We start from the raw sequence: 26,368 nt of genomic DNA, 5'->3' as shown, positions 1-26,368 counted from the left end.
ACGAACGCACCCGCTAGGTCAATGCGGCGAAATTCGGCGTTAGTGGGCGATGGCAGCAGGCGACCGACACTAGTGTCCTTGCTACCTGCCCGACACGTTGTTGGACCGTAGATGACTGGAAAATCTTGGTCTGGCCAGATGATCCTTGATTTTAGTTGGTAATAGCTGACGGTAAAGTTCGAATGTGGTAGGGGCCCCAGGAAGCCATGGACCCAAGTTGTTAACAAGACACTGTGCAAAGTGGTGGTGGCTATATAATAGTGTGGATTGTGTTTACAGTGAATGGACTGCTCTGTCCAGATGAACCAATCATTGACTGGAAATGATGTGATCGGCTGCTTGGAAACTATTTTCAGCCATTCATGGATTTGTGTTCCCAAACAACGATGGTGTTTTTTTTTTCGATGTAAATGCGCATGTTAAATGTTATAATTGTTCGCGACTGGTCTGAAGAACATTCTGGACAATTCGAGCGAATGGTATAGCCACCCAGATCGCCCAACATGAATCCCATTAAACATTTATGGGACATAATCATGAGGTCAATTCGTGCACAAAATCCTGCACCGGCAGCACTTTCGCTATACAGACAGCATGGCTCAATATTTCTGCAGGGCACTCCGAACAACTTATTGAGTCCATGACACGTCGAGCTTCTGCACTACGCTGGGCCAAAGTAGGTCCGACACGATACTTCTGTCACTTCAGTCTGGAACACCATATGATGTAATGCAGTAAAAGTAAGGAAACTGGATAGGATTCGAGTTTCCGTTTCACAGAACTTGGAGATCACTCTCATACTGCAGAAAACAGGATTGAGAATCTGAACGAGTTCCTGATCGTGACACCGCCAGCAAAACCTTCCTAACATTTTAAAATGGTCGACTTCACAGTCTGACCATCTTCGGACAATATTATTTTGCTTTTGCAAGAGTTCCATGTCACAGACAGTATTCATTGGGTTTTGTTACAGTTAAACTCTAATTTGTTCTCTGAAAGCCACTTGCTGATCACACTGCATATCCTGTCAGCTACGTTATTTATCATAAGTTCCACGTGATTCACAATAACTCTTCAGTCATTGTAAGGAGAACAAATTGTGTGTGTTGTATGATCAACAGAATAAAATGATTTTGTTAAATTAAGGAGATACCATCGCTTCAGCACTGCTAGTGCCTCACACACCAAAGAATAGGTAGCCTTTTTATGTGGATACCCCCTCTCTAAAGCCTAACTGAGAACCTGACAGCAAATTATATGTACTGAGATGCATCACTGCTATCCTACCAATAGCTTCATAGAAAATTACTGGAAACACTGGTGACATACTATCGACGGTACCTCTTTAACATTTTATAGAAAATGACTTCACCAAAGGACCTCTCAGACTACCAGAAACCTGGCCACACCTAAAAGATTGAGTTGACAGATGACAAACTACATGAAACGGTCTTCTACTAGGAAATAGGGAAACAATAGGAAGGGCCCCCTTTTGTTATCACTCGTTTTATTTAACAATCAAATCGACAAATTCCTTAGGAACAACAATATCTTAATCCTCATTACTTTAGGTAATAAGAACAGTAAGTCATAAGAATTTAGTGAATCTGTTACCAATGACTTTCTATGAAACAAAGTCTATCTCATATATAAGAAAATTTTAAAACCACTGAAAATTATGAGCCTGACGACTTAAATTAAGACACACAACATTTCTGACTAGTCTTCGGACACTGAGAACTGATGTTATCAAAAACATTTACCTAAATAACAACCTGCCAAGAGATGCACTCAATAAATAGCAGGAGGAAGTTAATACAAAGGCACTTCTTTCACACTTGAGAGTCAATCAATATCACTAAGGCTTACTAAGGTTTAAAGCTTTGGCTCCAAGACCTAATAACACAATTAGTCAGCGCAAAGTCTTACTAAGCGTAGCACAGCAACAACCTTTCACAATTACACGTTACTCTTGAGACAAGGTTTATTAAATATAATAAATACCTAAGTGAATATAATTAGCGTCAGAATTAATTAGCAAGGAGTGCCGCCAGGTCGCTCGAAGGCAGAACAAAACCTTAACTTGGAGAAGCCAAGGCAGCAGTTCGTACAAGACCCACTTCTCGAGCTTCGACCCGGAGTCACCTCCCGCTACCCAGGATTTCACCTCCCCCGTATCCATAGGTGGTACGGTAGCGCTCACTCCAAAACACCAGCCAGCCAGCTGTAACATTTAACAAGTGCCCAGAACAGGTCCGCAGGGACAATGAAAACAACCACCAAGAGATATTAAACAACAGGTTAAATTATTCAGTAGTAATACGGCACACTGCCTTTGCCCCTCAAGGAATGAACTACACTGACAAGGTACAACCAATAGCACAAATCTTATCAATAACCTTAAGTAGAATTGCCTGCTATTAAGATATTAAAAAAAACTTACAGTTACTAGCAAGCCAGTGGACACTCAAATCATTGTCACAATAAAATTACGTGGGCTCTTATGCCCCACTGTTCAGTGAAAATCGCAACGAGCACAATTCTCAAAATGTCATTATAAGCTTTACTGGGCTCCCTGAGCTAAGGCTACCAAACACTCAAATGCAGTATACTTGATAAACAGATTACGGCTTTGCAGCTGATTACGTATTACATCAAACAACAAATTCACACATCTACATACATCTACATCTACATTTATACTTTGCAAGCCACCCAACGGTGTGTGGCGGAGGGTACTTTACGTGCCACTGTCATTTCCTCCCTCTCCTGTTCCCGTCGCGTATGGTTCGCGGGAAGAACGACTGCCGGAAAGCTTCCGTGCGCGCTGGAATATCTCTAATTTTACGTTCGTCATCCCCTAGGGAGGCATAAGTAGGGGGAAGCAATATATTCCATGCCTCATCCAGAAACGCACTCTCTCGAAACCTGGACGCAGAGCGCCTCTCTTGCAGAGTCTGCTAAACATCTCCGTAACGCTATCACGCTTACCAAATAACCCTGTGACGAAACGCGCTGCTCTTCTTTGGACCTTCTTTATCTCCTCTGTCAAACCGACCTGGTACGAATCCCACACTGATGAGCAATACTCAAGTATGGGTAAGCCACCTCCTTTGTTGATGGACTACATTTTCTAAGGACTCTCCCAATGAATCTCAACCTGGCACCCGCCTTACCAACAATTAATTTTATATGATCATTCCATTTCAAATTGTTCCGCACGCATACCCCCAGATATTTTACAGAAATAACTGCTACCAGTGTTTGTTCCGCTATCATATAATCATACAATAAAGGATCCTTCTTTCTATGTATTCGCAATAAATTTTGTTTTTCTATGTTAAGGGTCAGTTGTCACTCCCTGCACCAAGTGCCTATCCGGTGCAGATCTTCCTGCATTTCGCTGGAATTTTCTGATGCTGCAACTTCTCTGTATACTACAGCATCATCCATGAAAAGCCGCATGGAACTTCCGACACTATCTACTAGGTCGTTCATGTATATTGTAGAAAGAAATGGTCCCATAACAATCCCCTGTGGCACCCCATAGGTTACTTTAATGTCTGTAGACGTTTGTCCATTGAGAACAACATACCGTGTTCTGTCTGCTAAAAGCTCTTCAATCCAGCCACACAGCTGGTCTGATATTCCGTAGGCTCTTACTTTGTTAATCAGGCGACAGTGCGGAACTGTATCGAACGCCTTCCGGAAGTCAAGGAAAATGGCTCTACCTGGGAGCCTCTATCTAATATTTTCTGGGTCTCATGAACAAATAAAGCGAGTTGGGTCTCACACGATCGCTGTTTCCAGAATCCTTGTTGATTCCTACAGAGTAGATTATGCGTTTCTGAAATGACATGATACGCGAGCAAAAAACATGTTCTAAAATTCTACAACAGATTGATGTCGGAGATATAGGCCTATAGTTGTGCGCATCTGCTCGATGACCCTTCTTGAAAACTGTAACTACCTGTGCTCTTTTCCAAATATTTGGAACCTTCCGTTCCTCTAGAGACTTGTGGTACACGGCTGTTAGAATGGGGAATAGTTCTTTCGCGTACTCTGTGTAGAATCGAATTGGTATCCCGTCAGGACCAGTGGAGTTGAGTTGAGTGATTTCAGTTGCTTTTCTATTCCTTGGACACTTATTTCGATGTCAGCAATTATTTCGTTCGTGCGAGGATTTAGAGAAGGAACTGCAATGCGGTCTTCCCCTCTGTGGAACAGCTTTGGAAAAAGGTGTTTAGTATTTCAGCTTTATGAGTGTCATCCTCTGTTTCAATGCCATTATTATCCCAGAGTGTCTGGATATGCTGTTTCGATTCACTTACTTATTTAACGTAAGACTAGAACTTCCTAGGATTTTCTGTCAAGTCGGTACATAGAATTTTACTTTAGAACTCACTGAGCGCTTCACGCATAGCCCTCCTTACGCCAACTTTGACATCGTTTAGCATCCGTTTGTCTGAGAGGTTTTGGCTGCGTTTAAATTTGCAGTGAAGCTCTCTTTGCTTTCGCAGTAGTTTCCTAACTTTGATGCTCAACCACGGTGGGTTTTTCCCGTCCCTCACAGTTTTACTCGGCACTTACCTGCCTAAAACGCATTTTACGATTGCCTTGAACTTTTTCCATAAACACTCAACATTGTCAGTGTCGGAACAGAAATTTTCGTTTTGATCTGTTAGGTAGTCTGAAATCTGCCTTCCATTACTCTTGCTAAGCAAATAAACCTTCCTCCCTTTTCTTATATTCCTATTTACTTACATATTCAGGGATGCTGCAACTGCCTTATGATCACTAATTCCCTGTTTTACGCTTACAGAGTCGAAAAATTCGGGTCTGTTTGTTATCATTAGGTCCAAGATGTTATCTCCACGAGTCAGCTCTCTGTTCGACGTATTTTTGGATAGTGGTTCAAATGGCTCTGAGCACTATAGGACTTAACGTCTATGGTCATCAGTCCCCTATAACTTAGAACTACTTAAACCTAACTAACCTAAGGACATCACACAACACCCAGTCATCATGAGGCAGAGAAAATCCCTGACCCCGTCGGGAATCGAACCCGGGAATCAGGGCGTGGGAAGCGAGAACGCTACCGCACGACCACGAGCTGCAGACTTTTGGATAGTGCACTCAGTGTATTGTCACTCGATGCTCTGTCCCTACCACCCGTCGTAAACATCTGAGTGTCCCAGTCTATAGCCGGTAAATTGAAATCTCCACCTAAGACTACAACATGCTGAGGAAATTTATGTGAAATGTATTCAAGATTCTCTCTCATTTGTTCTGCCACTAATGCTGCTGAGTCGGGAAGTCGGTAAAAGATAAGAGCGCGAGTTGGAAGAGGCACTCTTGTGCATTATATTTATATTTAACACCCTTCTTAAACATCATGAACTCTTCATAGGCACACCTTTACCTCCATGGTAGCACCCGCGCACTTACAGTTACCAGAAGTGAGGTAGCAGCCCTCAACACCTTCACACACATGCCCTAAGAACAATCTCACTTAACTTTTCGCCGCACGTCCGATATGGCTTGAGTCGGGTACAGCAGGAGGCAATAAGACAGCGGACGATCGTAGACAGTCGTGTCCGGAACTAGCAGCATGCATTCCAAGGCAGCAATAAGCCTCCTCACAGGCGACAGGAAAGGCTCTCCACCAAGTTGCCCCATACACGTCGTCGGTTCCCGCTCCACTAAAAGCGCACTCCGGCCTCAGGTAACATAGAACGCCAACTGCACCCGTCCTTGGCGAGAGCCTCCAGTTAACTCCTCCGGCTAGAATAAGGCAGCCAAAACTCAGTACGCGCCACAAGCAAAGATAAGAGGACGAAGGCGAGGTACTTGCAAATACGCTGGCGTGCCAGCAACGCCACGGCTCACTACAAAACTATACTGAAGAGCCAAGGAAATGGGTTGACCTGCCTAATATCGATTAGGGCACCCGCGAGCAAGCATAAGTGCCGCAACACGACGTGGCATGGATACAACTAGAGTCTGAAAGTGTTCTGGAGAGAACAGACGCCATGAATTCTGCAAGGCTGTCCATAAATCGGTAACATTACGAGGGGGTGGAGATTTCTTCTGAACAGCACGTTGCAGGGCATTCCAGATATGTTGACTAATGTTCAAGTCTGGGCCTTTTGGTAGCCAGCGGTAGTATTTAAACTCAAAAGTCTGTTCCTGGAGTCACCCTGTAGCAATTCTGGACTTGTGGAGTGTCGCGTTGTCCTGCTGGAATTGACCAAGGCCGCCGGAATGTATAATGGCCATGAATGGATGCAACTGATGAGACAGGATGCTTACGTACGTGTGACCTGCCACAGTCGTATCTAGGCTATCAGGGGTCCCATATTACTCCAACTGCACGCGCCGAACACCATTATAGAGCCTCCACAAGCTTCAAAACTCCCCTGCTGACATGCAGGGTCCATAGATTCATGAGGTTCTCTTCATACCCGTACACGTCCATCCGCCCGATACAATTTGAAACGAGACTCGTCCGATCAGGTAACATGTTTCCAATCATCAACAGTCGAATGTCAGTGTTGACGGGCCCAGGCGAGGCGTAACGCTTTGTGCCGTGCAATTATCAATGGTACACGAGTGGGCCTTCTTCTCCGAAAATCCGTATCGACGATGTTTAGTTGAATAGTTCGCACGCTGACACTTGCTGATGAGCCAGCTTTGAAATCTGCAGTAATATGTGGAAGGGTTGCACTTCTGTCTCTTAGAACGACTCTCTTCAGTCGTCGTTGGTCCCGTTCTTGCACATATCTCTGTATCTGAGTACGCATGCCCATACCAGTTTGTTTCGTGCTTCATTGTAATAAGCAACAAATTTTGATAACGCGACACTTGTATACCATGTAGGGGGAAACGGGAGTTGTATCAGAATACGAAGGACAGTCAAAGCCATCTAATGTTACTACTCACAAGACTACGAAGTGTTGAGCAATGGTATCATATTCTGTATATCGAAGTTTACAGTCAATTGTTAAGACAAGAATGTTATCTTATATTGTACCAAGTGATAAGTCATAGATTTTAGCGACAGTAATAAATGCATATTGTTGTTCATATGTATAAGAGTTGTTCGTAAATTTAGTATTGATTGTTCAAATAATAAGAAAGTGATCTAATATTTTAAACTTGGTTTGTTTCTGCACTCTACAATGTCGACAAGAATATCTGAAGTGCTTTAGGTTTTTTGTCCATCCCTACACTTCATAATCGCACTTGAAATTTCATGTTACCTGTGAAGTCTTTATTTACAAATGAAGTATTAATTGATTATATTTTGTCTTTAGTTATTCCGTGTCGCTGTATTTGATTTAGTTGTCTAGGAACGTCAGCTTTTAGAAGTCACATTTTATTACGTGCAGCAACAAAACTTTTATTTAAATTGCCGAAATTGCCGAACACTGAAGGGAAGTGATTATTAAATATTTTGCACAACTATGGTGGATCATTAACCGTTTCATTCTTACACAAGAGAGGTATAACATATCGAGCAGCCACATTATTCCCTGATACCTCTTTTACAACTGAATATATAGTACGAAATTTGGTCTGAGAGCTTCCTACTTTTTAGGTGTTAAATATTGTCTTAGCCTGTCTAAAACCACTGCTCAGAAATTTATAGTTATGTCTGTAATAACATTTTGTTATCGGTCTCTGACTATCCTTCATATTTTATAGCCCCTGTTTCATCCAACATGATATTCTAATGATATTAGTTATCGTGTTGCTTATTAGTACTGCGTGTGTGCCTGCACTAAGCCGCTAGAAAAGTGATATACACTTGAATAAATGTGTTATATTTGTCATTCAGGTCGACTGTATTGTAGGCTCTTTGTCAGGTTAAGCCTTTCTAGATCGGCTTTAAATAATTGCACTGCAAATGAATTAATATCCCTAAATCCTTTACTACTTTGGTAAATGACATGCATCGATTCTTTTCATTGTTACCACCATGCTCTGACAGTCCGTTACTAATGTTTTTCCGCTTTCCTCGTCAACAAGAGTATGAACATATTCTCTATGAACATCCTGCTGTTTCCCTGGTTTCTAGATGAAAAGTATGTGTCTGTATCAGGCTGTAAGATTCAAGTGAATCCATTAACATTCTGTTCTCTAGAAAACAGAAAATTCATATTGAAATCCACAAATCTCATTTGTTTCTGAAGAACCGATCCATACACAGCACAAAGCCTGGGGAGAAAATCTCTAGTCTCAACCGAGGGATCTGTAGATCCTTATAATGAATAGCTTTTGTGTTGAAAATTCAAACTCTCCTGCGCAAGCTTCAAATATTTGACCTTCACACCATTTTGATATTTTAGTTTTGGGTGTGAATGAGACACTATGTTTGACATGAATGAGTCCTCTTTCCTTCTGCAACGAATTAATTGCTTAGAAATCAGATTATTTATCTATTTAGTCTTCAACCACCCTTATAATTTTATGAGATAAGCTTACTGTATCTTCTGATTTGCATTTCCCATGTACTGAATTATCTCCCAGCATCAAAGGAACCTTCGTCATCATGGATACCTCCGACCTGATTTCGTTCTCAAAAAAGGTGCGTACCTCCTGCGTCACAGTAATTTAGCCCTGGATGAGCTAAGTCCACCTTTTACAATATCACCAACAATTCGTTCACAACCATGTTTAGGTATAGCTCCCCAAACTCCACTTCAGGAAAATGTGTCAGACGCCCTCTCTGGAAGGTTCCAGACACTCTTATCGCCCGTGGATAAGCGAAACACCATGCCAGCTTCGGCATTCAGTGGTTTTTACTCCTGACGTCGATGGTGATACCAGCTGTCGGAAGCTTGAAGTGTTTTATTCAAAGTGATGCTCCTCGGAATCTGAGAAGATTTTATCGGAATGCCACTGCGAAAGAGGCTGAAGACGAACTAACCTACTTCTTTGTGCCAATCTGCGCTCGTCCCGTAAGCCATAAATACGACTTCCCCGTTTTCCACTAAGACCGACTTCGAAGAAAGAAACAGAGCAGCACATAGATGTGTACTCAATTTTTGTTTACATTCACCTATATGGAGAAAGAACAATTTATCTACGGGTTTAAAGGCCCTGTTATCATAGTTAAAACTGATTACGAGAAGAAAAACAAAAACCGAATATTTCCAAGGCACAACATTTTCTTATCGCTGTTGGTTTTAACATAAAATACAGGACTTTGCATTCACAAATACGTACGTAAAGTTTCCATGTGGAAAAAAAAATACTTTCGTTGTACCTAAGACACAGTACAAGTTAACGTACACATTTGGGTCTGAAAGGATTAAATTTTAAGGTACTTTAACTGTCCTACATTTTTCCCACGGTTAGGCAGCAACCATCTAACAAATATAACCTCTGAACACCTATGTTAACTGTTTTCATTGTGACGTTGACATCGTTGCATGTAGTGCCCAAAGTGAGCGATAACATACTTACTAGTCCGGGAAGGTAATGAGCTTTGAACTAGCTCGTCTTGTACGGTTATAGATCTGCTTATTGACTGGGAGAGATGTAACGATTTTGGCTAGGAATATAACGTTGCAGTGTGCTGTTTCATAATGTATTGGCTAACGGTTTTGCGGTATTCAGACGTATATAGCAACAACATTTCTAAAGGAAAGTGATATCATGTGATATTATAATGCAGATCACGGCACACTGCCCACCTGATTTGAGGAACGAACACGCAAATTTCAGTGTGTAACAAACCCATAAATTTCGAGAAAGTATTTGCGTTTACTGCGTACCTTTTCTCGACAAATATTGTGCATTTCAAACGAAAGGTTTGATAGTGGAAACGAAACGCTTGATAATTTTCTCGTATAAAATTTGATATATATGTACGTTCTTGAAAAGTGCTTAATAGAATTTTGTAATAATTTAGAGTTTTGTAAAATACTCCGATAACATGAAACCTTTATTACAACATAAAAATTAAAGAAGCTTTCAAGTTGCAAATACCCATTTTTAATAGAGCTGGTTTCTGAAGTATCATTTTTGGAAAATATGCTGTACGCAAAACAGTCACTATTGGTCCAGATATTTATTTTGTCTATATATGTTTTCTGTTTTAAATTGTTATACAACATTTTAAATTAATTTTTGTCATCCAGTTTACCGTTTCACATACGTGTATTTTCTTAACTAGAATTAGTAAGTAATTGATTATTATGATATAAAATCATTACACATTTCTTCACTTATTATGTGCGGCAGAGAATACAATATTAAACACACTGCAGCAGGATTTCACACTGACGTCGATAACCCTGTAACTGTCCTGATTTATTTAGGCATATTTCAGCACGTTCGTAAGTCTTGACGAAGACAATTGATTACGTGCTACTGACTGCAGCTTGAGTATATTGTTTCTCAAGTAGACATTGACTCAACAATCATTTAACGGACCTAGATATGAAAATCTTCTCACAAAATTCTTCCAAAATCAAAAGCTGTGTATACTGATCAGCCAGAACATTACGAACATCTATCTACCTAATAGCCGGTACGTCTACATTTGGTATGGGTAACAGCGGCGTCGCGTTGTGGCACGGAGGCAATGAGGCGTTGGTAGGTCAGTGGTGAAAGTCGGAACCGCATCTGCACACACAAGTCACCAAATATCGTAAATTCTGGGAGGAGGGGAATGAGCTGTGACGTCACGTTCAATCACCTCCCAGATGTGAACGATCGGGCTCAAATTTGGCGAGCTGGGGTGTCACCACAGCAACTGGAACTCGCCACTATGTACCTCGAATCACTCCGTCACACTCCTGGCCTTTTGACATGTCGCATACTTTCTTTCTTCCTCTCATTTGTTTTGAGTCATCTTTCTTCTTTCTTCCTTAGACTGATGCGACCCGAAACTAATTCCTATCCTGTGCCAAACACTTCATCTCAGTGTAGCACTTGCAAAACACGTCCTCAGTTATCTGCTGGTTGTATTCCAGTCTCTGTCTTCCTGTACAGTTTTTGCCCTCTAGGGCTCCCTCTAGTACTATGGAAGTCATTCCCTCATGTCTTAGCAGATGTCCTATCATCCTGTCCCTTCACGTTGCCAGTGTTTTCCACGTATTCCTTTCCTCCCCGATTCTGCGCAGAACCTCCTAATTCCTTACCTTATCAGTCTACCTAATTTTCAACATTCGTCTGTAGCACACATCTCAGAGGCTTCGATTCTCTTTTGTTCCAGTTTTCCCGCAGTCCATTTTTGACTACCATTCAATGCTGCACTCCAAACGTATATTCTCAGGAATTTCGTCCTCAAATTAAAGCCTATGTTTGATACTAGTAGACGTCTGTAAGCCAGAAATGCCCTTTTTGCCAGTGCTGTTCTGCTCTTCATGTCCTCTTTGCTCCGTCCGTCACTAGTTATTTTGCTGCCTAGGTAGCAGAGCTCCTTATCTTCATCTACTTCGTGACGATCAGTCCTGATGTTAAGTTTCTTGCATTTCTAATTTCTGAGACTTCTCAATGCTTCCTTCTTTCTTCGGTTTACTCTCCGTCCATATTCTGTACCCATTACACTGTCCATTCCGTTCAGCAGATCATGTAGTTCATCTTCACTTTCACTCAGGATAGCAATAAGAGCAACGAACCTTATCTTTGACACCCTTTCACATTGCATTTTAATTCTACTCTTCCACCTACATTCTTCGATGTAGAGATTAAACAGTAGGGGCGAAAGACTACATTCTTGTCTTACACGCTTTTTAATCCGAACACTTCGTTCTTGATTGTCCACTCTTATTATTCACTCTTGGCTGTTTTACATATTGTATACAACCCGTCTCTCCTTATAGCTTACCCCTGTTTTTCTCAGGATTTCTAACATCTTGCAACATCTTACATTGTCTAATGCTTTTTCCCGGTCGACAAATTACATGGATGTCTCTTCATTTTTCTTGAGTCTTGCTTCCATTACCAACCGCAACTTCAGAATTGCCTTTCGGTACCTTTGCCTTTCCTGAAGCCAAAACGATGCACATCTAACAAATCCTCAATTTTCTTTACCATTTTTCTGTATATTATTCTTGTCAGCAACTTGGATGCATCGGCTGTTAAGGTGATTGTGCGATAAGTCTCTTACTTGTCAGCTCTTGCAATCATCGGAACTGTGTTGATGATATTCATTCTACACACCAACTTGGATAGTTGTTGTGTCGCCACTTCCCCCAATGGTTTTAGTAACGCTGATGGAATGTTGTTCATTCCTTCTGCCTTATTTGATCCGAAATCCTCCGAAACTCCCTTAAATTATGATTCTAATACTGGATCCCATATCTCTTCTACGTCCACTCTCCTTTCTTCTTCTGTTACATCACTCATATCTCCCCCCCCCCCCCCCACCACATAGGTCTGTAATACACTCTTTCCTCTCTGCATTTAAGAGTGGAATTCCCGTTCACTCTTAAAGTTACCACCCTTTCTTTTGATTTCACGGAAGATAGTTTTGACTTTCATATATGCTGATCATCCTTCCGACAGTCATTTCATTTCCGATTTCTTCACATTTTTCATGGAGACATTTCATCTTAGCATCGCCACACTTCCTATTTATTTCATTCTTGAGCAACTTGTATTTCTGTATTCATGAATTTCCCTTTACATTTTGGCGCTTCCTTATTTCATCGACCAACTAAAGTATTTCTTTTTCTATCCATGGTTTCTTTGCCGTAACTTTATTTGAATCTGTGTTTTTCTTTATACCATCTGTGATTGCCCTTTTTAGAGACGTTTATTCCTCCTCAACTGTGCTGCCAACTGTGCTATTCTTCATTTATATAAGTACTGCCCTAGAGACCTTCAAGAGTGGTTCGTCATTGATTATTACTTCCGTATCCCTTTCTTTGCAAATTGATTCCCCCTGACTAATCCCTTAAACTTCTGCCTACTCTTCATCGCTACTACGTTGTGATCTGAGTGTATATGTGCTCCTGGGTACGCCTTACAATCCATTATCTGATGTCGGAATCTCTGTCTGACCATGACATATTGTAACTGAAAACTTCCCGATCACCCTGTCGTTTCCAATCAAGCCTCCTACTCTTATAATTCTTCAACAGAGTATTCATTATTACTAGCTGAAATTTATTAGAGAGCTCAATTAATCTTTCTTCTCTCTAATTCCTTTTCCCATATTATCCTGTAACTATTTCTTCTATTCCTTCTCCTACAACTACATTCCAGTCCCCCATGACTATAAGTTTTCATCTCACTTTACGTACTGTATTATCCTTTCAGTATTCTCATATATGTCCTCTGTCTGTCCACCTTCAGCTTCGCCGTCGGCATATATGCTTGAAATATCGTATTCGATTTGGTTTGCTTTCGATTGTGATAAGAACAAATCTATCACTGAACTGTTTATTGTAGGGTACGCTCTGCTCTACCTTCCCAGTTGTTACGAATCCTACCCCAATTACAGCATATTATGCTGCTATTAATATTGCCCTATACTCATCTGACCAGAAATCCTTGTCTTTTTTCCATTTCACTTCACTGGCCCCTACTATATGTAGAGTGAGCCTTTTCATTTCTCTTTTCAAGCTTTCTAGCTTCTTTGTCACGTTCAAGCTTCTGAAATTCCACGTAGCGACTCGTGAACGTTATCCTTTCGTTGGTTATTGAATCTTTTCCTCATGGTCATCTCTCCCTTGGCAGTCTCATCCCAGAGATCCGAATGGGGGACTATTCCTGGAATCTTTTGTCAATGGCGAGATCATCATGAAACTTTCGCAATTACAGGCCACATGTCCAGTGGATACACCTTACATGTCTTTCAAGCAGTAGTTTCCATTGCCTTCTGCATCCCCACGGACAATTATATTGTTGAAAAATGCCACAGTCGTCGGGGAACATGAAGAGGTGTACGTGGTCAGCAACCAGGCTACGATACTCTCTGGTTGTCAAGACTCCTTGCACGAGCTCCATTGGACTCGTGGATGCCTACGTGATTCTTTCCGTGACTGTCATGGGACCGCCGCCAGCTTGTCTCCACCCCGTAGTACAGGTGTCAAGGAACTGTTAACCTGGAAGACGACAGATTTGCGCACTTCCATCGGCATGGTTTAGAAGGTATCTGAATTCATCAGACCATGGACAGCTCTGCCACTGCGCCAATGTCCAGTGCAGGAGGTCATGTGCCCATTTCAGTCGTTGTTGCCGATGTCTGGTGTTAATACTAGCACATGCATGGGTCGTCCGACTGCAGAGGTCCTTCGTTAGGGGTGTTCCGTGCACTGTGTTTTCATACGTACTTGTACTCTACCCACCATTAAATTCAGATGTTAGTTCCACCCAGATCGCCGTCTGTCCTGTTTCACCAGTCTGCCCAGGCTAAAACTTCCGACATGTCTGATGATGGTGGGCCACCCAACCCAACGGCGTCTGGACGTGTTTTCACTTTGGTTTTGCCATGTGTTGAAGACACTCGCTGCAGCACTCCTAGAACACCCGGAAATTTGTGCAATTTCCGAAATGCTCGTCCCGAAGCCTCCAGGCCATCACAATATGCCCTCGATGAAACTCAGACAGATCACGCCTTACCTACTGTACACACGAACAGCACTCTCACTAATACTACATGCACCGCCATGTGTCTGACTAGCAGTCATTCCTCGCCAGGTGGCGCTACTATCGCCTGGACTTGTTTATATCGACAGTAGGTCGGTGGTCTTAACGTTCTGGCTCATCAGAGTACATATCACATCTGTCCTTTGCCATAGAGCCCTTTGGGATCACTAGATGCATGAGTTCCTTGTCCTCTAGTATAATGATCAAAACTTTTTTTCACACTGATCAACCCCTGAACCGTCATTTATTTTCAAAGAATATTCTTAAGAATTTATTTTATTTAAAAGCGGTTCATCAAGAACAAGAACACATTTAATCACACTACCTAAGCATGGAAGTAGTTGCCAGGGAGTAACTGATGAAAACATAACCAAATTCATTTTGACAAATGGGAATTCTATTCACTTTAATAGTGCCTAAAATTATTTTTTTAAAAGAAACAGATTTAAAATTATAATCAGAAAGCACCCGCCAAATATCAAGTTACAATTTATTCAGAGGCAGAAAGAAACAAGTTTTGACTGTATGAGCTATCGGGCAGAGAACCTTGCCGCTCCCTTTTGGCAAAGCCGTAATTACGACCGCTCACAACAGCCTCTGAAAGACTACACTGGTTCAAATCTGCAACACACCAGAAACTTTAAACTAAGAGTTTGAACAATTTACACAAGCACACAAACCATGCACCCCACGTAGGATGGATGGAAATGGTACAAAACACTAACAATTAAAATATTAACCTTGCCACTTCGGTGACTTGTTCTAAGATATGTCGTAGGGTCAGTATTGCCTCTCGTGTTGCAGCATTTCTACGAAATCCAAACTGATCTTCCCCGAAGTCAGCTTCTGCCAGTTTTTACATTCGTCTGTAAAGAATTCGCGTTAGTATTTAGTGTTTTGCAGCGGTGGTTTATTAGACTGATAGTTCAGCTATTTTCACACCTGTCAACACATGCTTTCTTTATAATTGGAATTAGTGTATTCTTCCTGAAGTCTGAGCATATTTCTTCTGTCTCATATATCTTACTCACCAGATGGTAGACTTTTGACATGGCTGGCTCTCCCAAGGCTATCAGTAGTTCTAATTGAATGTTGTTTACTTCCGGGGTCTGGTTTCGATTTAGGTCTTCCAGTGCTCTGTCTGATTCCTGACGCAGTAATATCTCCCATTTCGTCTTCGTCTACGTGGTATTCCATTTCCATAATATTGCTCTCAAGTACATCGCCCCTGTATAGAACCTCTATACACTCCTTCCACCTTTCTGCTTTCACTTATTTGCTCAGAACTGGTGTTCCATCTGAATTCGTGATATTCATACAGGTGGTTCTCTTTTCTCCAAAGATCTCTTTAAATTTCCCGTAAGCGGTATCTGTCTATCTACGCATTATTTTGTCCCTGCACATACCCGCCAACCTTCATCTATATTGTTTACTGACACTTGGGAATGTTCCCCTGTAAGTCTAGTGCCAAGGAGTATTTACTTGCCGGTGAAGTTAGCGCAGACCTAGCCAATTATACTCAGGTGACATGCTCTTGTTAGTTAGCAGGACCTGCAGAGTGACTCCTGTGTTTCATTTGTTTCAGAATTGACGATGTTTTTCCTTGTTCTCGGCTTCCGTTTCAAACTGCTATTGTCGAAGTGATTGAGTCTGATCAATAGCGAGCTTTCCGCATATAATGCGGCCAGTGATTACAGACCACGGAGCGATCAATTCGCATTAGGAGGCTTTGTGCAAATGCCCTGGGCACGGAGTTTTGTTGGCCCATACGGAGGGAAATCTCCACGACAAACAACATGCATATCTGATCAAAAGCATCCGGATATCACCGGTAAATTATAGCCCTCGTTTACGGATGTATGTATGTATCTCCTTGCGCTGACACAAGCTTGGGTCCGGAACAGCGCAACAAATATTTTTGTTGAACTTGTACAATTGTAAGCTGTTGCATGATACAGTTATTACCGGTACGTCCAGTTTTTTTTCAACTTGTGTCTCTTACGCGATACTGCATTTAAACATGTTTTCTTCGGTCTTACGTTGTATAGTTGTATGTGGATCACATTCATACAATATTTATACGTGATATCGTTCCGCACGTCAGTTCCTGACGTTTTTAAATGAATGGTGAGTTTTTACTTCTGTATTTGGTTTGCCATCTAATATTTTTAGCTTGAAGATTATCCCATAAAACTGTTTCCTAAGACTTGTCTATTTTTTGTGCTTGTTATCTGATTGGGTGAAACTTGTCTGGTCATCATTCCTTTTAAGTCGTTATGTGTAGGAGATCAAGGCAGTTAAACGGTTTTTAACATTTTATTAAATTACGTAAAATTGCTTACTTCTTCACTGAAAATGGCAGTCATTACGAACACTATTCTGTTGAAGGGTCATTTCCACTACGTCTGTAATCGATGTAGGTATTCTATGATTCATCTCGAAATTAGCTACTTAAATATTACCTCCCATTCTTGACTAACTAAGTAGAAAATAGTAGAAAAAGAAGTATTTTTAATTGGAAAGTAGAAGAATTCTCAGTTGTTAAAAATGGATATCGCGTATGGAAACAGAGAAAAAATATCTTCAGATCATTGTACGTAATTATCGCACACCAGTAATACAGTTACCACGACTCTGATTAACAGACACACAGATAGCAAAAATATTTGGGCATTTGTAGACTTGTATGTGGATTTTTTAAAATCTGCCAATCCGAAGGCTGCACGGAATACAAATAACTGTTATAGTTAGAATGTTATAGCACAGTTTGATGCAGTACATGTTTCTTGAATAGTCTTCCACTCTCTTGCATTTCAATATATAGCGAAATATATTGTTTTTATATTATAAATATATTTCCAATTAAGGAAATGTAGCGAATTAATGAGCCATTCGATGCCAACCAGTGCGATCGCAGTGAAATAGTCTTTGCAAAATCGGATACGCTGGCGTTACCTGGACAATCTTCCTGTTGTATAATGTAAACTGCTCCAGCGCGTCTGACACCTGTGCATCAGTACTTCCGATGCGTCATAGCCCGCATCCGATCCCGGAGGAAGACACGACAGCGTGTCTGCACTGGCATGCTTGGATGTGAGCGTGTACACTATTTCGCATTGGTAGTGCAGTTTCTGTACATTGCGGCTCGGAAAGGGCACGTCCAGCTTCAAAAGTGACTACAAAGACTTGTGATCGGTGACCAAGTAGAACTTTAATCCGTACAAATACTGATGAAGTTTAATCACTCAACAGGTGATTGCAAAAGTCTCCTTCTCTGTATGAGAATAGTTGCTTTGATAAGTGTTTCGGAGACGAAGGCTTTTGGCGAATCGGCAGAACAAATGCTGCGCCATGGCACAGGACCAATGGCGTATGAAGAGGCATTCACGGCCAAGGATCAAAATGAACTACGCAACTGTCACTGAGCAAAGCTCATTTTAGTCGTCGAAAGACAAAGTTACATTGCTGGGACCACGTAAAAGGTACATTCCTGGGGCGAAGGTGGTGCAAGCGTGCCGTAATCAGAGCTGCATTCGGAACGAAGGGAATGTAATACGTCAACTTCCTTCGCACTGATTGCAATTCAGTAACGAAGTAATGACCAGAAAAATTCATCGTTTTCGAGGCATTCCGGTCTTGAAGTGAAGTCCGGTGACGCAAGGCTATGATCTACTTAATGGTTTGACTATAGTTTGAATGCAGCCTTTTATTCGCCACGTCACTAGGAGGATGAGGATGGAAGGCCTATCGCCCCAGCCTCGTTTTACTCCTGTAAAAGTCCCGTTACACTTTTCACAACACGCTCTGTTAATCTAAGGCACTTCTGGAAGGAGTGTAAGAAGGATAAGTCCAACACCTCACTAATTATCCAGGAATAAATGTAGCACCGAGGTGCCGGAGCCTAATGCTACACTAGACCACCATAAGTGTCTGCTGAAGCTGTTTAATTTTAAGTCCTGAGATATAAGTGAGTGCTTCAGAAGTATATGGTTTGTTTAAGCATAATCGATGTTTAAGTAGCCCACAAAAAATAGTCAGAATTTATCATGACTGCTGACCACAGTGGCCTCTACATACACCAGTATAACTGAATGTGGTCACTAAGAACCTGTAATCAGTAAAATCATACCTGATCTTTATGTCAGAAAAGTTATATCATCTTGACGAAATCGCCATCTTTTGACGAGAACTGTGTCGTCTTATGATACTGACACGAAAACACCAGAGTGTAATGTAACCTTTGATAACTGGCATTGTATGTTTTCGCAAAGAAAATGAGGCCTAATATATTAGACTAAACGGTTAATGTGTTACAGTATAAAGGTTTATGATGCAGTTGCTATGATTTTCTGATGTTTATTGCCCGAATTTTTTTTTATTTTTTTTATTTTTTTTTTACTGAGTACCGACGACGCATGAAAATTGGCCTCGACACTCATGATGAATATTATATCCCTCAGGAGTTGCAATATCCTCTCTGCAAACATGTCTTCATATGGAATCATTTTGTTACAGGTCTTGCACAGCAGCCATTACTTTAGACACATGTTAAGCGTATTCGCAATTGCGAGTACGGACTACCATCAGCTGTAGAATGGAATAACGACAATGAAAATTTGTGCCACACAGGCTCTTGAACCGGGATTTCCCGCTTATCGCGAGTCGTCGGCTTACCAGTTGGCTAACCGTGCGTGACTCATTGCCACACCCAAACTTCGATATGTCGTCAACCATGTGTCTACGACCCCTACTCGTACATACATTATGGTCAGACGTTGTACTTGAAAGTCGCTTGCCCGGTATCGACAGAGAGATACGATATTGCAAGGCCTGTGTTATTCTGATGACGACGAAAATTTTCACTGTCGTCATTTCATGCTACAACTGATGGTTCTCCATATTCGCATCTGGATATAGACGTAATGTATTTCATAACAGCTGTAGTCGCCGCAGTGCCTTTGCATCGTCATCAGAATAACACAGGCACCGCAATACCGTATTACTTGAGACAGACAGAAACGGAGACTGAGTAAGATTCTGCGAACTGACGCTTCTGTCAACCGAAGAGAAGGGGCGCGACGCAACGCATAACGACAATGGGCAGCCGTCAACCTCTCTTCGTGACTTTTCAGTGTTTCACGATGTCCGTACATGTCTAACACCATTCGGCGCATGTCTGCTCTCAAAAGTCCCGTCCTCACCGTAATGGTCTCCCGGTATCGAACGCGGCCACGACGACCACCGTTAAAATTGTTTCGAAACAAGCCCTTTCAACGTAGGCTTCTTAGGCAAACGAAAAATGTTCTGCAAACCACCTCCCCCTTGTTACTGAAATAACATCTTCCAACGCACGCCTATAAGCCATTCCTAAAACATTGCAGCCCACGGAAAACATAATACGTAATTATATATCACGCTACCGAGTGAGTTGCTCTGTGAATCAGTATTTCGTAGACGTGCAGTTTACTAAAGAGTCCACTCGCTCTGTAACCTCGATTCTGTAAGTAACTCTCTTTTTACGGTTCCGCACCTCCATCTGTAAAAACAGAACCCTTGTAAGATAACTTCGTTGTCTGTCTGTCCGACTGCTAAGACCCCTTCCTCTAAGGAACGGGTTGCCGTATCAAATTGAAATTTATGTGACGTATTAAAGTCTATGGGACCTTGTCGATGTAAAAGTTTAAGCTGCTACATCAATGCAGTCAATAGATACAGCCATTTACGTCACATACTTCGCTATTCGCAAGTTCACTTATAAAACTCTATCCACGTAATACTAAACTAAACTCCACACGAAAACAAAGGAAGTAGGTTACCGTACACTTATTCGCCCACTGCTTGAATATTGCTCACCAGTGTGGGATCCGCACCAGATAGGGTTGATAGAAGAGATAGAGAAGATCCAGAGGAGAGCAGCGCGCTTCGTTACAGGATCATTAAGTTATCGCGAAAGCGTTACGGAAATGATAGATAAAGTGGAAGACTCTGCAAAAGAGACGCTCAGTAGCTCGGTACGGTTCGAGAACATACATTCACCAAGCAATCAAGCAGTATATTGCTCCCTCCTGCGTATATGTCGCGAAGAGACCATGAGGATAAAATCAGAGAGATTAGAGCCCACACAGAGGCAAACCGACAATCTTTCTTTCCACGAACAATACGAGACTCGAATCGAAGGGAGAACCGCCACACATCGTCAGGTGGCTTGCGGAGTATGGATGTAGATGTAGATGTAGAACAGGCACTGAAGGCCGAACGGTACCGACCGGCGCCGTGTCATCAGCACACAGTAGTCACCGGATACGTATATGGCGGGGTGTGTGGTCAGCACACCGCCCTCCAGGCCGTGTATCAGTTTACAAGACCGAAGACGCTACTTCTCAATCAAATAGCTCCTCAGTTTGCCTCGCAAGGGCTGAGTGCACTTCCCTTGCCAACAGCGCTCGGCAGACCGGATGGTCACCCATCCAAGGACTAGCCCAGACGGACAGCGCTTAACTTCGGTGATCTATCACGAACTGGTGTCGCCACTGTGGCAAAGCCGTTTGCAATCCTGTCGACCTAGAATCACAAAATTTGTGCAGAAAGCATGGTGCCACAAAACAAGCAAAAAAAAAGATCCCTACATCACAAGATTTGTTTCATCCGACTGTGTGTTGAGACCCCTTTCTCCGGAACGGGCAGACTTAAAAACTTGAAATTCATATCAAATGCTAAGTTCTACGGTCACTTGGTAGGGTACAAAAATTTAGGCTTCCGCGAGAATGCGGTCCAAAGATAAACCCTTCTATGCCATACATTTTAATGAGATTGGCTTCCATTCGGAAATTTTTGCGCCACGACACCATAACAAGCATTGCAAACAGAGGAAACTCCAGTAATGGTCGTATAAATTTCTAACAGTTTCTCATTATTGTGTATCGATTTCAGTCAGAGGGCGATCATCTTCAGTGCTGGATTAAGTCGACTGGACTCAAGTAAACGTACTCTACTGCCCATTAAAATTGCTACACAAAGAAGAAATGCAGATGATAAACGGGTATTCATTGGACGAATATATTATACTAGAACTGACATGTGATTACATTTTCACGCAATTTGGGTGCATAGATCCTGATAAATCAGTACCCAGAACAACCACCTCTGGCCGTAATAACGGCCTTGATACGCCTGGACATTGCGTCAAAAAGAGCTTGAATGGCGTGTACAGGTACAGCTGCCCATGCAGCTTCCACACGATAAAACAATTCATCAAGAGTAGTGACTAGCGTATTGTGACGAGCCAGTTGCTCGGCCACCATTGATCAGACGTTTTCAGTTGGTGAGAGATCTGGAGAATGTCCTGGCCAGGACAGCAGTCGATCATGTTCTGTATCCAGAAAGGCCCATACAGGACCAGAAACATGCGGCTGTGCGTTATCCTGCTGAAATGTAAGGTTTCGAAGGGATCGAATGAAGGGTAGAGCCACGGGTCGTAAGACATCTGAAATGTAACGTCCACTGTTCAAAGTGTCGTCAATGCGAACAAGAGGTGACCGACTCGTGTAACCAATGGCACCCCATACCATGACGCCGGGTGATACGGCAGTATGGCGATGACGAATACACGCTTCCAACGTGCGTTCACCGCGATGTCGCTAAACACGGATGCGACCATCATGATGCTGAAAACAGAACCTGGATTCATCCAAAAAAATGACGTTTTTCCATTCGTGCACCCAGGTTCGTCGTTGAGTAGACCATCGGAGGCCCTCCTGTCTGTGATGCAGCGCCAAGAGTAACCGCAGCCATGGTCTCCGAGTTGATAGTCCATGCTGCTGCAAACGTCATCGAACTGTTCGGGCAGATTTGTCTTGCAAACGTCCCCATCTGTTGACTCAGGGATCGAGACGTGCCTGCACGATCCGTTACGGCCATGTGGATAAGATGCCTGTCGTCTCGATTGTTAGTGATACGAGGTCATTGGGATCCAGTACGGACTCCCGTATTACCCTCCTGAACCCACCGATTCTATAACCTGCTAGAAGTCATTGGATCTCGACCAACGCGAGCAGCAGTGTCGCGATACGATAAACCGCAATCGCGATAGGCTACAATCCGACCTTTATCAAACTCGGAAACGTGATGGTACGCATTTCTCCTCCTTACACGAGGGATCACAACAACGTTTCACCAGGCAACGCCGGTCAACTGCTGTTTGTATATGAGAAATCGGTTGGAAACTTTCCTCATATCAGCACGTTGTAGGTCCGCCACCGACGCCAATATTGTGTGAATGCTCTGAAAAGCTATTCATTTGCATATCACAGCATCTTCTTCCTGTCGCTTAAATTTCGCGTCTGTAGCACGTCATTTTCGTGGTGTAGCAATTTCAATGGCCGGTAGTGTAGATGTTCACAGCGAAGAACATGCCGACAGCAGGTAAGGTTTGAATATTATCCGCTTTATGTGAAGTTATATTCTGTGCACGATAATGTGGATCCACTAGACTTAGTCTGGCACTGAAGATGATCTCTCCGTGATTGAAATCGATATGCGATACTAAAAAACAGTATCAAATTCATACGACCAATGCTAGAATTGCCCTTGTGTGCAGTACATATTTTAATGCTCACAAACTCACTCATCGGAACATATGTGGTACTTCCCGTTGACCTAGAATCATTAAATTTGACAGAAAGCAAAGTCTTGCAGGAAATGCAAATAAAAAATCCGAAAATTGTTAATTTGTTACTATATTACTGGAAAAAAATGTTTTTTATCGTGTTGCGTGACTCTCTGCCCGTCCGTCTCTTAAGAGCTATTTTTGTTATAAACGCGCAGACGTATCAAATTGAAATATATATAGCATACTAAAGTCTAAGGTCCCCTTGCACTGTAAGAATTTTACCTTCTACCTCAATGCAATCAAATGATACGGTCATTTATATTGCAAATTTTGACATCTTACCTCTATCGAAATCGATAAGAGGCAAAAATCATTGAAATAGTCGATTCTCTTGTCAGATGAACTGTCTATATACATAATTAAATTTGCAGTTTGCGCGGGATCCTCATTGCGAGAATCCTCTTCTCACTAACCCGGTTTCTCTTCCAGCCACGGAAGCATCCTACAGTTGAGGACGGGACACCATACTCTGTTGTATATTTCACTCTTCCATCAGCTTCTCTAATGGCGTTCTCACTGCCTCTTTCTTAGACACCAAGAGTCAAACCAAAAATATTACTTAGTTACGAAGAATCAACTGATACCAAGTAACAACTAGGAAATGAGTAATGAATAGTTTTGTATCAGGGATTATGATAATACCCCAACAAGTCGTCAAGATTATGCAGAATTTAGGCCGTAAGCAGAACCTGCCTTGTCCACAAACTACACGCATGGCAACCGAGCGAGACGACAAAGTGCTTAGTACGCTGCATTCAAATTTTGGTGGAAGATGGTCAGACCCCGTCAGACCGTCCATATTTAGGTTTTTGTGATTTCTCTGACTCTCTTAAGGCGAATGACGATATATACTCTTCCTTCCGTTATCCAAGCTCGTGCTCCGTCTCTAATAACCTCGTTGTAGACCGGACGTTAAACACTAATCTTCCTTATTTCCTACCTACGTGTACTGCTGTCGAGCGGCAGAAATATTCAGCAAGCAGGACCATCTTTGTACAAACGACAGCTAGCGCCCTGAATTACTGCTTGACGATTCATACGCAGCTGCTATCTGTTCTTTAAATCAGCGGCGCAGCGTCCAGAAAAGACAAACACTGAAGCACTCGGTTAGAAAAATGATTTTATATCAGACTTATAGCTTACATGTAGGGAACTGACCCTTAGAGAGCCATTTAAAAAACAAGTTCATTGTTAATTATTTTATGTAGTTGTGATCTGAAGATAGCTATTGTTTCACAGGTAGTTTGGCAAGGGCTACAGAAATTAATTTCATGTTGTCTGCTGTACTTCTTTATGTAATCAGCCTCACCCGAAACAAAATTGTAAAACACTACGTAGATGTTATACAGAGTATAACGAGCGTAGTACACCATTATTTGATAAAGCTTTTTTATGGCCTCGGATAACGATGGTAGCGATAAGTACCATGACGAAGTGACATACAGGGAACGTAAAGCGCAGCTAGTGAGTGTTGCATATACATACACATCAAAGATAGTTTTGCATCACCTCGGTTCCGAAACCTGTACAGAAAATTGGAATCAAGATCAACATAAAAATCATTTTCGCCCTTTTTATTGTTCATGAAAAACACACATTGCATGTTGTGCCACCATACAGCGAGACCTTCAGAGGTGGTGTTCCAGACTGCTGTACGCACCGGTACCTCTAATATCCATTAGCACGTCCTCTTGCATTGATGCAGGCCTGTATTCATCGTGGCATACTATCCACAAATTCATCAAGGCACTGTTACTCCAGATTGCCTCATTCCTCAAGAGCGATTCGTCTATAACAGCCCTTTTCAGTCTACCCCAGGCATGTTCGATAGGGTTCATGTCTGGAAAATAAACTCGCCACTCTAGTCGAGCGATGTAGTTTACCTGAAGGAGGTCATTCACAAGATGTGCACGATGGGAGTGCGAATTGTCGTCCATGAAGAATGCATCGCCAGTATGCTGCCGATAATGCACTATCGTTTGGACGATGGCATTCAAGTATCGTACAGCCGTTACGGCGCCTTCCATGACCACCAGCGGCGTAGGTCGGCACACATATTGCCACCCCAAGACAACAGGGAACGTAAACATTGCTACACTCGCTTGACAGTGTGTCTAAGGCGTTCAGCCTGACCGGGTTGCATCCAAACATGTCTGGTTAAAGGCATATACGACACTCATCGGTGAAGAGAACGCGATGCCAATCCTGAGCGGACCATTCGGCATGTTGCTGGGCCCTTGTGTGCCGCGTTGCATGGTGTCGTGGTTGCAAAGGTGGACCTCGCCATGGACGTCGGGAGTTAAGTTGCGCATCATGCAGCCTATTGCGCACAGTTTGAGTCGTAACACGATGTCCTGTGGCTCCACGAAAAGCATTTTTCGACATGGTGGCGTTGCTGTCAGGGTTACTCCGAGCCATAACCGTAGGTAGCTGTCACCCACTGCAGTAGTAGCCCTTGGGCGGCCTGAGCGAGGCATGTCATCGACAGTTTCTGTCTCTCTGTACCTCCTCCATGTCCGAACAACATCGCTTTGGTTCACTCCGAGGCGCCTGGCCACTTCCCTTGTTGAGAGCCCGTCCTGGCACAAAGTAACAATGCGGACGCGATCGAACCGCGGTATTGACCGTCTACGCATGGTTGAACTACAGACAGCACGAGCAGTGTACCGCCTTCCTAGTGGAATGACTAGAACTGATCGACTGTCTGACCCCCTCCGTCTAATAGGCGCTGCTCATGCATGGTTGTTTACATCTTTTTGCGGGTTTAGTGACATCTCTCAACAATCAAGGTCTGCGTCTGTGATTCAAAAACCACAGTCAATGTCTGTCTTCAGAGGTTCCTGGAACCTGGATAATGCAAAACGTTTTTGATGTGTGTATTTCGTATCATTAAGAGACTGCAACTGAGATACTTTGTGATATGTTCTTTGAGGGAAAACCAAAATATTTTCGAACACTGAAACTACAAATAAGTCTCTGGGGTGTTACAGGATAACACAGTTGGAAGGGTCTTAAATCAACATCCAGACTGATATACAGTACCAAGTTGTCAGTAATGTTCAACACAACAGAACTTTGTAACAAGCAAGA

At 42.4% G+C, this 26,368-nt stretch overlaps 1 protein-coding gene across 2 annotated transcripts in view; it reads left to right on the top strand.

Annotated features, from left to right (window-relative positions):
• LOC124795320 overlaps positions 1–26,368 on the top strand; it is a 485,179-nt gene that overhangs the window by 412,525 nt on the left and 46,286 nt on the right. The gene's annotated exons all lie outside the window — the stretch shown is intronic.

The sequence above is a fragment of the Schistocerca piceifrons genome, chromosome 4 (assembly GCF_021461385.2).
Source record: "Schistocerca piceifrons isolate TAMUIC-IGC-003096 chromosome 4, iqSchPice1.1, whole genome shotgun sequence".
In the NCBI taxonomy this organism is placed as follows: Eukaryota; Metazoa; Arthropoda; class Insecta; order Orthoptera; family Acrididae; genus Schistocerca; species Schistocerca piceifrons.
The sequence above is the reverse complement of the archived record's forward strand: the minus strand, read 5'-3'. Positions and strand labels throughout refer to the sequence as shown.